This window comes from Panthera tigris, chromosome D3, assembly GCF_018350195.1.
Source record: "Panthera tigris isolate Pti1 chromosome D3, P.tigris_Pti1_mat1.1, whole genome shotgun sequence".
NCBI lineage: Eukaryota > Metazoa > Chordata > Mammalia > Carnivora > Felidae > Panthera > Panthera tigris.
In genome coordinates, this window is record NC_056671.1 from 29,400,182 (window position 1) to 29,416,208 (window position 16,027).

The following is a 16,027-nucleotide window of genomic DNA, read 5'->3' on the forward strand; positions in this document are numbered from 1 at the left end:
CTGCCATCTTGCACAGTGCAAAGGCAGCATGGCCCACCTGGGCCCAGGACCACTCAACCTCCCCCTCTCAAGTTCTTCTCACCAAGACACCCATTACTCTTAATGGTGTATCCTCACAATCTCTTTCTGTGAACGCAGACTGGAGTTTTCTACCTCCTCATCCTCCATTTTTTTGCTTTTACTATTCTACTTGTAATTCCTCAAACCTACTGAGAAATAACAATGAAGTCACTACATTTACACGGAAAACAGCATTATTACCAAATGAAGCCTCTTGCCTTATGGAAACCAACTTATTTTGAGTACTCGACAAAATGAAAACGGAAAAAAGAACTTTATCCCATGAGGCTCCCGGATTAGAACACAGTAGAAAATCAGTAAATGAAAAAACAAAAAACAAAAAAACACTGCTCTAAGTTCCCTGTCTAAATTCTGACTCAAAACCCTTTATTCAGGAAAACCACTAATTCAACTCAATGGTAGGATGGCTTACAAAGAGTTAACCTGGTAATGAAGAATTAGATTTTTTTTTAATTTTATTTTTTTAAGTATGCTCCAGGCCCAATGTAGAGTTTGAACTCACAACCTATGACCAAGAGTTGCATGTTCCACCTAACTGAGCCATCAAAGGCATCCAAGAATTAGATTTTATATGATAAAAGTTCTAAGACAAAAAAAAAAAATGTACTTCAGTATTCAGTAGTAGGTATGTATATGAGAAAAATGGTGTAAAAAGCCAATTGCATATATTTATAGATTATTATAATTATTTTCAAATTCATGTCATGAGCTCAACAGAAACAATTCAGCTCGTTGAACAATTAAAATCTGAAGATAACAACTGAGAATTCTATTTTTGAGATCTGCATTAAAAACTGAGTTGTAGGGGCACTGAGTGGTTCAGTCGGTTAAGCATCCGACTTCGGCTCAGGTCATGATTTCATGGTTTGTGAGCCCCATATTGAGCTCTCTGCTGTCACAGTAGAGAGTCGGACTCAGATCCTATTCGTCCCACCCCTCCTCCCTTGCATGTGTGTGCTCTCTCTCAAACAAACAAACAAACAAAAACATTAAGAGAAAATTTTTTTTCAATTAAATTGTGAGGGGTGAGGGTGAGGGTGTGTGTGCGTGTGTGTGTGTGCACGCGCACATGCACGCGCGCCTGCCTGCCAGGCTCTGTTGGTAGAGCATGTGACTCTTGATCTCAGGGTCATGAATTCAAGCCCCTCATTGGGTGTGGGGCCTAATTTAAAAAAAAAAAAAAATTAAGTTTTAAAATAGTGGAAAAAAGTTACAACTGAAAAGACTGGTTTTATTTGGTTTTGCCTTAAAAGGAAATAATTTGAAGGAGAGTAAATTGATTTAATAATAAAAATTAAGTTTTAAAATATTTGAGACATACTAAAGACTTCTGAATATATAGACTGTTTTATGATTAGTGCTTGGAGTCCAAAATTACTTTCTCCAAGTCGTACTATTTTAATTTATGGATAACAGAAAAAATTTTTAATGTTTATTTTGAAAGAGAGAGAGAGCATGTGAGCGGGGGAGAGGGGTAGAGGGGTAAAGGGAGAGACAGAGAGAATTCCAAGAGGTTCCATGCAGTACAGAGCCCAGTGTGGGGTGTGATCCCATGAACCGTGAGATCATGACCTGAGCAGAACAAGAGTCAGACACCTAACCAACTGAGCACCCAGGAGCTCTGAGAAATGTCATTTTTATTCATAGCTAGGATAATCATACAAATGGTTATTTTTTTAAATTTTTTTTAAATGTTTATTTATTTATTTTTGACAGAGAGACAGAGCATGAGTTGGGGAGGGGCAGAGAGAGAGGGAGACACAGAATCCGAAACAGGCTCCAGGCTCTGAGCTGTCAGCACAGAGCCTGACATGGGGCTTGAACTGACAGACTGAGAGATCATGACCTGAAGTTGGACGCTCAACTGACTGAGCTACCCAGGTGCCCCAAATGTTTCTGATAATTATGAAAAATTTCATATTCTATGAAGTGGACCAAGGATTTAGTTTTATAATTTGTATACCCTTCTCCTACCATACAGAGGTCATGAAAAGGGAAAACCCTAATTATGATTATTTCTAATAATGAAAATCTTCAGATCTGTGTATAAGTAAGTTCTAATGTGAATGAGAACCTTGAGTTATATATAGTAGAGACGTTACAGAAATCATGTAGCTGGAAGCTGAAGTTGATGGAAATCTGGAAAAATGGTTTATGTTCAATCTTACCATCTTATTCCATTAAAAAATTATAATGTTTAAGCACAAACATACAATAATGAAAGTGAACCCGCAAATTAAAATCAGGTCTAGGTAAGCAGAGAGAACCCTTCTAAAGGCAGGAGCTACTAAGATGCTACAAATCTAGACCCCTACCAACAGACCACATTTCCCAATTTCCTCAAACTTGTACTGCACCTGCTCTAGAACCTTGCCCTCTTTGAGCCTTTCAGTACAGGAACCTGCTGTCTCATGTCTGGAGCACAATGAGGCCAACGAGATGAGGAGCTTCACCGCCTGGCCTTTCTCACTCACACACAACATTCTTCCCTTATCTCCTTTTCACTTAAGAAAACAGATCTATTTTTCAAATAATGAAATAGGAAAGAAATGAAAACTCACGGATAGAAAACTATTGACATCATCATCAAAAAAAAAAAATTCTTTTAATGTTTACTTTTTAAAGAGAGAGCAACAGAGATAGAGCATAAATGGGGGAGGGGCAGAGAGAGAAGGAGACACAGAATATGAAGCAGGCTCCAGGCTCTGAGCTGTCAGCACAGAGCCTGATGCAGGGCTTGAACCCATGAACTGCGAGATCATGGCCTGAACTGAAGTCGGACGCTTAACTGACTGGGCCACCCAGGTGCCCCAGACATCATTCTAAATGAACTTCTAGTTATTGTTAATTACCACAAACAAAAAATATAATGAATGTATTAAAATAAATACACAGAAAGGCAAGGACAAGTAAGAGGATGTGTGGGTATATACCTGTAGAGAGGATTTGGTGAAGAAAGGGATGGGGACCAGGTGAAGAAACACCCAGGTGGACTCTGCTGTACAAAGGGACGATGGCCCTAGGGCACCTGGGCAGTCTGTAAGTAGGCTGGCACTCAGAGCCAGATCCGACTCTGCCAAGATGTTAAAAGAAAAAAAAAGGCTAAGTAAGGCAAGAATGAGCTGAAACTGGAAAGAAACAAAGTTACAGTATGGGGCTAAAGGCTGTTGGCAGAGGTTGGGCCCTGTGACTGAAGTTATTTGCTCCACTCATTTGACGTCCTGCAAAAAATACTCTGGAATTTTGTTATTTTATCTATGTCTTCCCTATCTTCAACTGCACTCCAGATGCCCAGAGAGCTTACATTTTGCCTGAAGTTTGTAATCTTAGCCTGCCTTAGCTGATATTTGATAAATGTGAAAGGAAACGAGGTCTCACCTTCCTGAAAACCTGGCCTGGGGCAGCCCTCTCTCACATCTTGGGTGAGTCCATCCCTCCAGCTAAGGCCCCCTCCCTGGTTCCCCCAGCCTCTCACTACCTGGCTCTACCAGTGTAGCCATCCTGCCCTGATCTGGCTTGTCATCTCATGTCACCCCAGCCCAATCAGCCCAACTCCCAATCACCCTGCTCTTCTACAACCAGGCCCTACCTACGACAATGACTACTGCTCCCACCATTTTACCAAGGAACACCTGACAGTCCAAAGTCAATAGCACAAGTTCAGGTGTTACCTCTGATGCTCTATGGCACCTGAAGTGGGAGACTTCACCCACCCTTCTCACTTCCTGCTGCTTAGCCCTCCTTTTTTGTGGTATTCTATAAAATAACCCCACTATCAGGTGGGTACTTCCCATCTGGCATTTGTGGAAAGCAAGGCTCTGTCAGGTCGGGTCAGGTGCCTTGTTTTCCAGGTTTCTGGCAGACTTGCCCAAGGAGGCTTCCACAGTCACCTCCTCACCCCTAACACACACCACATGGCACTTTCTGAAGGAGGAAACTTGTTTTGCTCATTTTGCACTCCAAGTCACAGGTCTCTTGTAAACTACTTTCTGGAGAAGTCTGCAGAATCAAGGTTAAAGAGAGAAGAGAAAATTATTGGATGATGTCCCCCACCTGCTGGGGATAGATGGCCAAGCAGAGAAGCAAGGTGCTGGAGTAACAGGCACAAGGGCCTAAGGGCAGAAGACAGACCTTTAAAAAATATAAAGATAAGTGGGTCACTGCTCTGCCTTTTAAACCCCCAACACCTTTTCTCTGAACAAGAGCAACATCCATACTCCAGTCTTCGAGGCTCTGCTTAATCTGGCTTGACTCTTCCCATCTCTGACCTTGTTCCATGGCTTTCTGCACTGCCTCCACCCTCCCCCGGACCAACCACAGTGGCTTTCTTTCAGTTTCTCAAACTTGCCAAGCTCTTCCTCAGATATTGACTGTAGGACAGATGCAAGGACATGATGTAAATGCAATTCTACAACTGCACATCTTAAGATGCTATTGCCAAGCTGGTCCTAAGAAACCTTGGACTTCCTCTCTTCTTCCAGTTTGAAGACACGTAAGCAACCCTGATCAAAATCAAATCCCAAGGACAATCCAAGTCCCCTCATAACTACCTTATAGAGCTGCACACGCAGACAATGAGAGCAGGAAGTCTCTCTAGGCCACTGTAGATGGAGCATTTATTCTGCTCAGAGAACTGGGCTAGGTTCTATATTGTGTATTCAGGATACATATGATGCAACTTGAATTTATTAGACCTACCTAAAACTAAGGTCTAAGATCAACAATAACAGGATGTAAGCAATACCTTGAATGCCTAAAACAGGTACAAAGTAGCACTGTGGTGGCTTATGCTATGTACTTGGGAATAGGGCAGAACTGGACTGATGCACTGCATCTGCCACTTCCAGTGTCTATATGTCTGTAGCAGAATGCTCAAGCTGTCCAAGTCTCAGTTTCCTTCTGACTTTGACAGGTTCTTGTAATAATCAGAGGAAGTACTATAGGGGAATTGTTAACCAGGCCACTCAGCTAAGTAAATGGTAGCAGTTATCAGAGTGGGGATTCCAGAATAGAATCCAACCCCCACACTTATGCTCATGTTCCCAGCTGGAAGCACTCTGGGAAGAACTGGAATCAGTATGGAGAAGAACTGTATTAAGGTGGGTTTTCAACCTTGTTAGTAACAAGGGTCCTCCCAAAACTGATGATGGGATGGGAAAGATGCCATATCAGAATGAGAGAAGATGAGGGGCAGGCCTGAAAAGTGGGGGTCTAATAGGTTACTGTGATGGACACCAAGCAGCTGAAGAAGACAATGGGAAGGAGAAGGTGAAGGTGAGTCAAGTACTCAAAACTGCCAAGAACATTGAAACCTCATGCTTTCTAATTAACTTGTGATTTTGACAAGTCTTTACAGAATACTTACCAAACCATTCTACATCATCAATTTAATAAGATTTACTACAGATCTATTGTAGCTCAGTTCCCATCCTCAAGGAACCTCTGTCTTCACTGTGGTATAGAAAATAAATAATCTACTGTCCAGATATGGTAGATGCTCAATGAATGTTTGTTAGAGAATAAACAGTATAAAAAACAGCAAGTGGTGGTGTGGGTGCCTGGATGGTTCAGTCGGTTGAGCATCTGACTCTTGATTTCAGCTCAGGTCATGATCTCATGGTCGTGGGATTGAGCCGTGTTGGGCTCCACCCAGAGTGTGGATTGTGCCTAAGATTCATTCTCCCTCCCCTCCCCTCTCACACACACTCTCTCTCTCTCTCACACACACACACTCTAAGGAAAAAAAAGAAAAAGAAAAAAGGAAAGAGAAAGGAAAAAAAAGCAACAAGTGGAAGAAAAACTGCACTGAGTCCATGCTGCGGAGAATAGGAGGATCTGTTGTTTTGACCCAGGGAACCTTGACCAATAGAGAGAAGTCAAGGTTCAGGTTAGGAAGAGAGAATGGGTGAGGGACATCTGATGGCCACCTGACCATTAATGTGTCATTCTGGCCTTGCAGGAGCTCTCACATGTCAAAAAACAGCATGTCATTTCTCATGCTGGTTCTAGCTCAGTCCGAGGCCCTTCACAAGGGGAACAAGCCCCAGAACACCAATATAGAAAAGATGCCCTGGCTATGTTATGCTGCCTGCTGCCCACAATTACAGGCCTGGCTATGGACCAGCTTCTTCATGGCTCCACTGAAGACTGGGCTCAGATCCTAATATGCCATCTTGCTGCTGCTCTCATCACTCCTGATTCTGGTACAATGCCCTTCTTTTGGCTTCACAGCAGAAAGACTGAGCCCAAAGAAACGCTCACTTCAGAGAGATCAATCTCGAAGTTGGTGGTATCAACTCAGTTCAAGGAGAACTGTACTTGAAGATGTGGCTAACTCTATCAATAGATCAAGAAGACACACATACCGTATGCATCAACCTTACTAGGAATGTCACCTATGACAATCCTAATAATTATTAGAACTGCCACACATCGGAAGGACACTATTTAGTCCCATTCTTTGTGTCTGGTGAGGACCATGCAAGAAGGCAAGAGGACACTTCCTGGTGCTGGAAATAGTTTCCTATAGGTCTACTTGTCCAGAGCATGAACAGAAGGGCTCTGGAAATAACTCTAATGCCTGACTTCTCGCACTTGATTCCAAGAGTAGCCAAAGAGCTGGAGGGCCCAAGCACTGGCTACCACAGCAGCTTTCTGCTTCCTCAGTTCAGTTATTTTCAGACTGTACACTCAGGTTACAAATAAGTAAGATCAGAAGCACAATGGGTTACGATGGAATCAGAAGTTCTAACTTGGGTGACACGAATGTGTCTCAGATATCAAAAAACATCCTGAAAGTATATGTGGAATTGTATGTAAGTGCATTAATGTACAGTTTTCCTGGAGAAAGCTTTCATCAGATTCTAAAAGGGGTCTATAACCCAAAAAAGGTATAAAACACAACAAAAACCCACATCCTACAACCACCAGGCAGTTTTAATCCCGCTAGTTGTGGCTTGCATTCATTTACTTGTTCAACAACTAGTGATTATTATTGTGCCAGGAATACAACGGAGAACAAAGCAGACAACAGGCCTGCCCTCATGGAGCTGCCTGGGGTCTTCACCTGTATTAACAGCTACCTTTATGTTCTCTGTGCACCAGTACCTGAATCAAAGCTACCAGAACTGGAGAGGCTTTTAAGGGCTGCAACCCTCTTTGTCCATGTACCCTGAGTAGCAGTCAAGTAGTCGCATGTATTCTCTCCTACAACTGATGATATTTACTGGTTTTTAATACTGAAGACTTATTTTCTTCTTTGAAATTCCCATTATCCTTCAGGGCAGCATCTTGATTTAGGAGGGCTGCTTACCAGTTAACACTTCTTATGCAAACATAGGGATTTATTTTAAGATGGGCCAAGGGTTAAAGGTATCACAGGCCAGTATCCTGTGATGCAAGAGAATGTGGGCTATGGAGAGGAAGAAGTAAAACTATCTCCTTTTGTAGATGAGAAAGTCCTATATATAGAAAATTCCAAAGATTCCACAAGAAAGCTATTAGAGCTAATAAAATTCAGCAAAGTTGCAGGGTACAAGATCAACACACAAATATCACTTGTGTTTCTATAAATCAGTAATGAACAATTAAGAATGCAATTTCACTTAGGGATGCCTGGCTGGCTCAGTTGGTAGAGCATACGGGTCTTGGTCTCAGGGTTGTGTGTTTGAGCCCCATGTTGGGTGTGTAAAGATTATTTAAAAACAAAAAACAACAACAAAAAAAAAAACAACTAAAAAAACCCGCGGAATTCCATATACAGTGGCATTTTTCTTTTAAGGTTTATTTATTTTTGAGAGTGAGAGCTCAAGCAGGGGAAGGGGGGGGGCGGGGGGAGGGAGGGGGAGGGGGGGGAGAGAGAGAGAGAGAGAGAGAGAGAGAGAGAGAGAGGGAGAGAGAGAGAGAGAGAGAGAGAGAGAGAGAGAGAGAGAGAATTCAAAGTGGGCTCCAAGCTGACAGCAGTGAGCCTGATGCGGGGCTTGAACTCACAAACCATGAGGTCACGAACTGAGTTAAGTCGGATGCTCAACCAACTTGAGTGACTGAGCCACCCAGGCACTCTAGTGGCATCTTAAAAAAAAATTTTTTTAACCTTTAAGTTTATTTATTTTTGAGAGAGAGAGAGAGAGAGAGAGAGAGAGAGAGAGAGAGAGAGAGAGAATGAGTGGGAGAGGGGCACAGAAAAAGGGAGAGAGAATCCCCAACAGGTTCTGTGTTGTCAGTGTGCAGCCTGACATGGGGCTCAATCTGCAGAACCATGAAATCATGACCTGAGCTGAAATGAGTCGGATGCTTAACCGACTGAACTACCCAGGCACCCCTACAGTGCCATCTAAGAGAACAAAGTAACTGGGAATAAATTTAACCAAATGAAGCACTTATACACTGAACACTACAAAACGTTGCTGAAAAAAATAAAAGGCTTAAGGAAATGGCAAAATATCTTGTGTTCATGGATAGGAAGTCTCGGTACTATCAAGATGTCAACACTATCCAAGGATCTACAAATTCAACACAATCCCTATCAAAATTCTAACAGTTTTGCAGAAATGGAAAAGCTGATCTTCAAAATCACATGGAATTGCAAGACACCCCGAAGAGCTAAAACAATCTTGAAAAAAGAAGAACAAAGTTGTGAGACTCATACTTTTGGACTTCAAAACTCCTCCACAAAGCTACTCCACAGTAATCAAAACAGTGTGGTATTGGCATACAGATAGACATACAGACCAATGGAACAGAAATAAACACATACATCTTTGGTAATGATTTTTGACAAGAGTGTCAAGTTCATTCAAATAAGGAAAGAACAATCTCTTCAACAAATGATGCCGGTATTACTGGATTTCCATATGCAAAAGGAAGAATTTGGACCCCTACATCAAACCGTATACACAAACTAACAAAATGGATAAACAACTTACATATAAGAGCTATAACCATTAAACTCTTAGAAAACACTGGGGTAAATCTTCATGACCTTGAATTTGGTAAAGGATTCTTACATATGACATTAAAAGCATGAGCAAGCAAAAGAAAAACTAGGTAAGTTGGATTTCATCAAAATTAAGAATTTGCATTGGGGCACCTGGCTGACTTAGTCAGTTAAGTGTCGGACTTTGGCTCATGGTTCATGAGTTCAAACCCCACGTTAGGTTCTCTGCTGTTAGTGCAGAGCCTGCTTCAGATAGATCCTCTTTCACCCTCTCTGCCCACCCACCCCCACTTGTGCCCACACACTCTCAAAAATAACATTAAAAAAAAAAAAAAAAAAAAGAATGTGCACCAAAGCACACTATCAAGAAAGTGAAAAGAAAAACTACAGAAGGGGAAAAAACATTTAGAAAGCATACATCTGATAAGAGTTGAATACCCATGGGAATGCAAGCTAGTGCAGCCACTCTGGAAAACAGTATGGAGGTTCCTCAAAAAACTAAAAATAGAACTACCCTACGACCCAGCAATTGCACTACTAGGCATCTATCCACGGGATACAGGTATGCTGTTTCGAAGGGACACATTATAGCAGCACTATCAACAATAGCCAAAGTATGGAAAGAGCCCAAATGTCCATGGATGGATGGATGGATAAAGAAAATGTGGTATATATATATACAATGAAGTTTTACTCAGCAATGAAAAAGAATGAAATCTTGCCATTTGCAACTACGTGGATGGAACTGGAGGGTACTATGCTAAGTGAAATTAGAGAAAGACAAAAATCATATGACTTCACTCATATGAGGGCTTTAAGAGATAAAACAGATGAACATAAGGGACGGGAAACAAAAATAATATAAAAACAGGGAGGGGGACAAAACAGAAGAGACTCATACATATGGAGAATAAACTGAGGGTTCCTGGAGGGGTTGTGGGAGGGGGGATGAGCTAAATGGGTAAGGGTCACTAAGGAATCTACTCTTGAAATCACTGTTGCACTATATGCTAACTAATTTGGATGTAAATTAAAAAAAAAAAAAAAAAGTTGAATATCCAGAATATATAAAGAGCTCTTAATGCTCAACAACAAAAACCAAACAACCCAATTAAAGCATGAGCAAAGGACTTGATCATTTTTTCCAAAGAAGATATAAGGAATGTCCAAGAAGCATATGAGATGTTCAACATCATTAGTAATTACAGAAATACAAATCAAAACTTAAAAACTGGAAAGTAATAAGCGTTGGTGAGGATGTAGAAAACCTTGTGCACTGCTGGTGAGACATCCACTGTACACAACAGTTTGGCAGTTCCTCAAGAAGTTCAACATAGAGTTACCATATGACCCAGCAACTCTACTGTTAGCTATATATCCAAAAGAACTGAAAACAGGGGCGACTGGGTGGCTCAGGTCATGATCTCATGGTTTGTGAGTTCAAGCCCCGCATCCAGCTCTGTGTTGACAGCTCAGAGCCTAGAGCTTGCTTTGGATTGTGTGTCTCCTATCTCTGCCCCTCCCCGGCTTGTGCTCTGTCTCTCAAAAATAAATAAATGTTAAAATAATAATAATAAAAAATAATAACTGAAAAGTGAAGATAACTCTGATGTCCATCAACTAAAGAATGTATAAACAAGATGTAGCATATATTGATACAATAGAATATCATTTGGCCATAAAAAGAATAAAAGATACATGCTACCATATGGATGAACATTAAAACATTATGCTAAGTTGAAACAAGCCAGACTCAAAGGATAAATATTGTAGGATTGCATTTACATGAGATCTAGAATAGGAAATTCATACATATGGGAAAGGTAGATTAGAGTTCACCAGGGCCTCAGGAGAGGGGAGTTTCTGGTTAATGGTTACAGGGTTTCTGCTCAGGGTGATGAAAAAGTTTTGGAAATAGTGGTGACAGTTGCACAACATTATGACTGTAACACCACTGAACTGTACACTTAAATTGTTATACGTATTCTACAATTAAAAAAAAAAAGAGCCACAATCAAGACCACTGAGTTGTATGGTTTAAGTGGGTAAATTGTATAATGTGTGAATTACACCTCAATAAACCTATTCAAAAATAAGACTGTGGGCTGAGTCCTAGCTCTGCCATATACCACTTGTGAAAGTGGGAACAGATGACATCAACCTCAAGTCCTAAGTGTGTAAAATAGGACTAGTGTCCTATTTTACATAATAGCAGCCACATAAGGCAGCCACAAGGACTAACTAAAATACTCTGTGAAGCCCCTAGCTGAAGATTCTTTTTATTCAATAGCTATTACTACATACAGAAAACTAAGGTCAGCATAATGACTAGGCTGGGGCAGGCCTTGTCTGAACCATACCAGGGCCTCAATTTCATGGTATTCTCACCCAATTTACACATTAAGGAAGAGAAATAAAAACCTTTTAAAGATAATCTTCTCTAATGCACAACCCAATGACATCATGGTAAGTTAGAAGAAAAAAAATGTTATTAAAAATACAAGGACTTTCAGGACTCCTGGGTGGCTCAGTCAGTTAAGTGTCTGGGCGTGGATTCTACTTAAAATACATACATACATACATACATACATACATACATACATACAAACAAGACCTTTCTAAAATTCTAAGGGACTTTCTAAAGATTCCTACTTTTTTCATTTTTAAATTTACTTTTATTACTTATTTTTATTTTGAGAGAGAGAGAGAGAACACACACATGCACAAGTGGGGGAAGGGGCAGAGGAAGGAGAAAAAGAATCTTAAGCCAGGCTCCACATGCCTAGTGCAGAGCCTGACATGGGGCTTGACCTCACGACCATGAGATCACAACCTGAACTGAAATTAAGAGTTGGATGCTTAACCGACTGAGCCACCCAGGTGCCCCTAAAGATTCCTACTTCTGATAAAGTACTGTGATTAAGGAAAAACAAAAAAAAGTTTTGGTACAGAAGAAGTAAATCAAATTCCTAAAACTAGATGCATAACCAACAAACATCAATGACAGAAGGATAGAGGAAGAGCCCATCAGGCCTGATGAAAAGCTCTGAGATTATTAAAAGATGAATGTGAGCTCGTGGGCATCTGACAAACCTTGGTGAGAAGGTTCCATTGCTGGAATGTGACAGGAGGTAAGACAGAGTGTCCCTGTTATGTTACGAGGCTAGGACCCTGAACAGATCTCCAGAGCTGAGTCAGATGTTTGATGATGACCATGCACAGACGTGCCATCACTGTGGATATACTCTACAGGTGACCCAGCCAGACGAACTCACAAATGATCCGAGACGTTGAAAAATAAAACTAGTACTACTAAAACCTTCATTTACTTTGCAGACAACTTGATCTCAGTCAGAAAGATAGATGAAGAAACTGCTAATGTGAATTTAATTCTAACCAATGAAGCAGAACCAAAGTAGAAACCTGAGAATTCCAGGCCATTGAAAGAAGTGGTGCCATTGGTCTTAGGAAGATTCAGAAAATTCAGAAGCCAGATGTAATCCCATGACAAGGGGTTTCAAAATTGGAGAAGACAAACCAAAAAGCAGTATGAACACAATCACAATGGGAGTAAACAGCAAGTATCCTGAGAATGCTGGTGAGTTCACACAAAGAACTCTGAGCATCATAAAAAAGTATGTGCCAAAGATGAAAGGGTGTCCTTATACCGATAAGACAGACATCTAAGTACTGACCAAACACACTGGCAAGCAGGAATGAGAGTCCAAATCTGGTCACCTGCCATAGAGCATTACAACACAGGACACTGGCAGACATATGAAGGGTCAGAATTCTTGGTTTTGTTAAAACAGGGACGATGGCACATTCTATTAAATGTAAAAGGTGAGCATGAAATCAAACCTGGACAAAATTCTAAATGCAATTAGCAAACAGATGATTGGAAGGCAGTATGGGCTCAACCAAGAACAAGTCATGCCAGACCAACCTCATTGTCTTTTTTTAGACAAGTGGCCTAGATCAGAGGAGGCTGCAGAGGAGGACTTTCGTACAAAGATCTGGATGGTGCTTTTATGAAATCTGCAGTTAACATGAAACTGAGGGGGATGATCAATATAATAGATGACATCATCAGGATTTTAAAAGATTCAGGTAACTGTACAGACGGTGTATGACAAAAACAAAAAATATACAGAAATGTATTCACCGCCCCGCCCCCCCCCCCCCCGCAAAAAAAACAAGAGGGGTAACTATAGGGCCACATAATAAAGGCCAAACATCGGGCTAAGCAAATACAGGAAGGGGACTCATAGTGATTTGTCTTTCCCTGACAGAGAGCTAGAAGGAACCGCTTATGAGACTCTGTTCTAGAACTTCCACGAGGACAGAGACCTTTGTATTTTTCACTACTGAACTCCAAACTCCTTAACAAGGCCTGCCACATAGTAACTACTCAGTAAACTTTCTGCTGGAAGGGGTGAGTGTTTTTGGAAGTGCCAAGTTGAGACCAGAGGGCCAATGAATTTAGACGCTGCAGAAAGCTTAAAGCATTAGGAAGATGGGCACACTAAATGATCTATTATCATTATTATTGATTTATTATTAATATATATTAATAATATATTATATATTAATAATAATATTAATATATTATTAATACATATCAGGATATTATTATCCTGAGTCACTTTAAGCCTCACTTGCAGTTGGAGAAAATGTTATTCTTCCTCCACAGAATCTGTGCCACTGACTTTGATTCCCATAGATCCCTACTGTCACCAATTGTGGGGTGGTTTTTTGTTTGTTTGTTTGTTTGTTTTAAACCCATACCACAGGGGAATGCTCCACCAAGGTTCCAGTTAGATGCTTGGACACAAATTTTCATACAGCAAATATTCATGGGTGTGCAGCCCCAGAATTAAGTTCAATGCTAAGAAAGTTCTTCCCTTTCTTTTCTAGTCAGGAAAGTGTACTGGAATACAAGTGTGTGAGAATAATACTATTATAGGGAGACTCAAACATCTGCTCTATACTACCTAAAAATCATTAAAAATGTAAATTCCCTGCAAACTTTGGAACCTCCATCAGTTGTGAGAAACTGGCTATTCTGTGCCTCAGTGAAGGCAACAGAAGAAAACTGTTTATCTCCTCAGCCTAGCCCTTTGATGATATGGCAACAACTTCCTCAACTTCGTCTTTTGTTCACTTTTGCCCTCTGCCCAACATATCCTGTGCTCTCACCAACCTGCAGCTACTCGGTGGTATTAAGTCTTGTTCAAGTAAGCTCTTCCCTCTGCCAAAAATGTCTCCCTACACTTCACCCAGCTAACTTCTGTTCATCCTTCAAAACTCAGTTTGAGGGTCACCCCCTCCAGAAAGGCTTCCCAGACCAATACTCACGCACACTCCCATCTCCTACTCCCTTCTCCACTCTCCCTCTACTCTGTGCTGTTAGAGCACTTATCACACTGCTGGTTTCTGTCTCTATTTTCTCACTAGGTGGTAAGGACCTGGGTGGTAGGATCCTACAAGATATCCCTCACAGGTTAATTGCATGAATGGATAATTTATCCAACTCTCAGAAGGAAGGTGTCTTTTAGACTCAAAAGAACTTAAGTAACTTGCCCAAGATCACACCATGAAAAGCCAGGACTTGAATGCAGGTACATGATCTTTCCCTAACCATCTTGTTTTTTACTGTATCAGATAACTGTGACTACAGGTATTTTATAATGGGGTGTCTGGGTGGCTCGGTCGGTTAAACGTCCAACTTTGTCTCAGGTCATGATCATCAGGCTCTGTGCTGATGGCTCGGAGCCTGGAGCCTGCTTCAGATTCTGTGTCTCCCTCTCTAAAATAAATAAACATTAAAAAATATATACATAATGACAACGGCACCCTTGCTATTGATCATGGTATACTTCTGGAAAGGGCTGTATCACTTCCCCTGACCTGAGAATGTTCTTGTAGGGTTGATCTGCTTCTCAGGAGCCCTTTCCAGCTCTACTACACCAAGAGCATGGGAGAGTTCTGCTGTTTTCAAGGAGTGGGGTGACCCACCTTAATCACCTCACACAGGTACCAAGTATTCCTTTTTAAATTAAACCCCAAGGAATAACTCACTTCTTGAAAAGAGGTCAGCAAGAGACAAAAATGGATAAACACAAACCTGTTTTAAAATATCTCTTTACTTGCATGAATGTTCTTTTGAAAATCAAGTTTTATGAAAAAACACATGAAATAATTCACCAAATAAAGTTCACCTAAGCCCTCACTGTTCTCGGTAATACTATCAAGGGAAATAAAGAAGCTTCAGTTACTGGCACATTTTGTCCTACTTGTCTCACCTTTCTTATTTTAATACTTTTCCTGGTAACCTAATTGCAAAAGTCTCAAGAGAGTTGTTTTTAACAAGATCAGACAAGCACTAAGTTTTAGAAGATAACGTAACTCAAAGAACTATTTACTTATGCTATAGCCAAAAGTCTCATTTAAATATATAGAATGAGAAATATAATTAAATGGAATTTAGCAAAGGTTTATTTCTCAGGTCCCCCTTACACTCTCTCAGTGAAGCACCAAAGCAAGCCTTTGATGAGGCTTACACAGCTGGGGTAGTGTCACGAGGCAGCTCAGGTGTAGAGACCTCTCTATGGGGTCTGAGAGACAAGAAGAGCTGCATAATGGCCAAGTATGTGGGCTATCTTAAAATACACATCATTAACTAGGCTCTGTCACCTCATCCTGGTCTAAGGCACCTACCCTGGTATCCGCTCACTAAGTTCTAAATGATCCCCATTGTAGTACCTGGTCTTGCATTCTACAAGCCCCCTATGCACACTCCAGGCAATAATACACAGGAGGTATGGGCTTCTAAAATGCATGTACATCTTAGAGCTAAAGGTCAACAGGGAGGTGGCCTAAATGGAGTGAGGCTTTAAACCCTAGCTCAGGTTAAGAGCCCAATTCTTGATTTCCTCTATGGAGCTCTTGGAATTCTGACTGGGTGCCTCAACCCCAATGTGTCTAACACATGCGAGTCACACCAACTCT

The 16,027-nt window shown here is 41.0% G+C and overlaps 1 protein-coding gene across 3 annotated transcripts in view; it reads right to left on the reverse strand.

Annotated features, from left to right (window-relative positions):
- Positions 1-16,027, reverse strand: part of CRKL (CRK like proto-oncogene, adaptor protein) — a 37,131-nt gene that overhangs the window by 7,011 nt on the left and 14,093 nt on the right. The window lies entirely within an intron of this gene.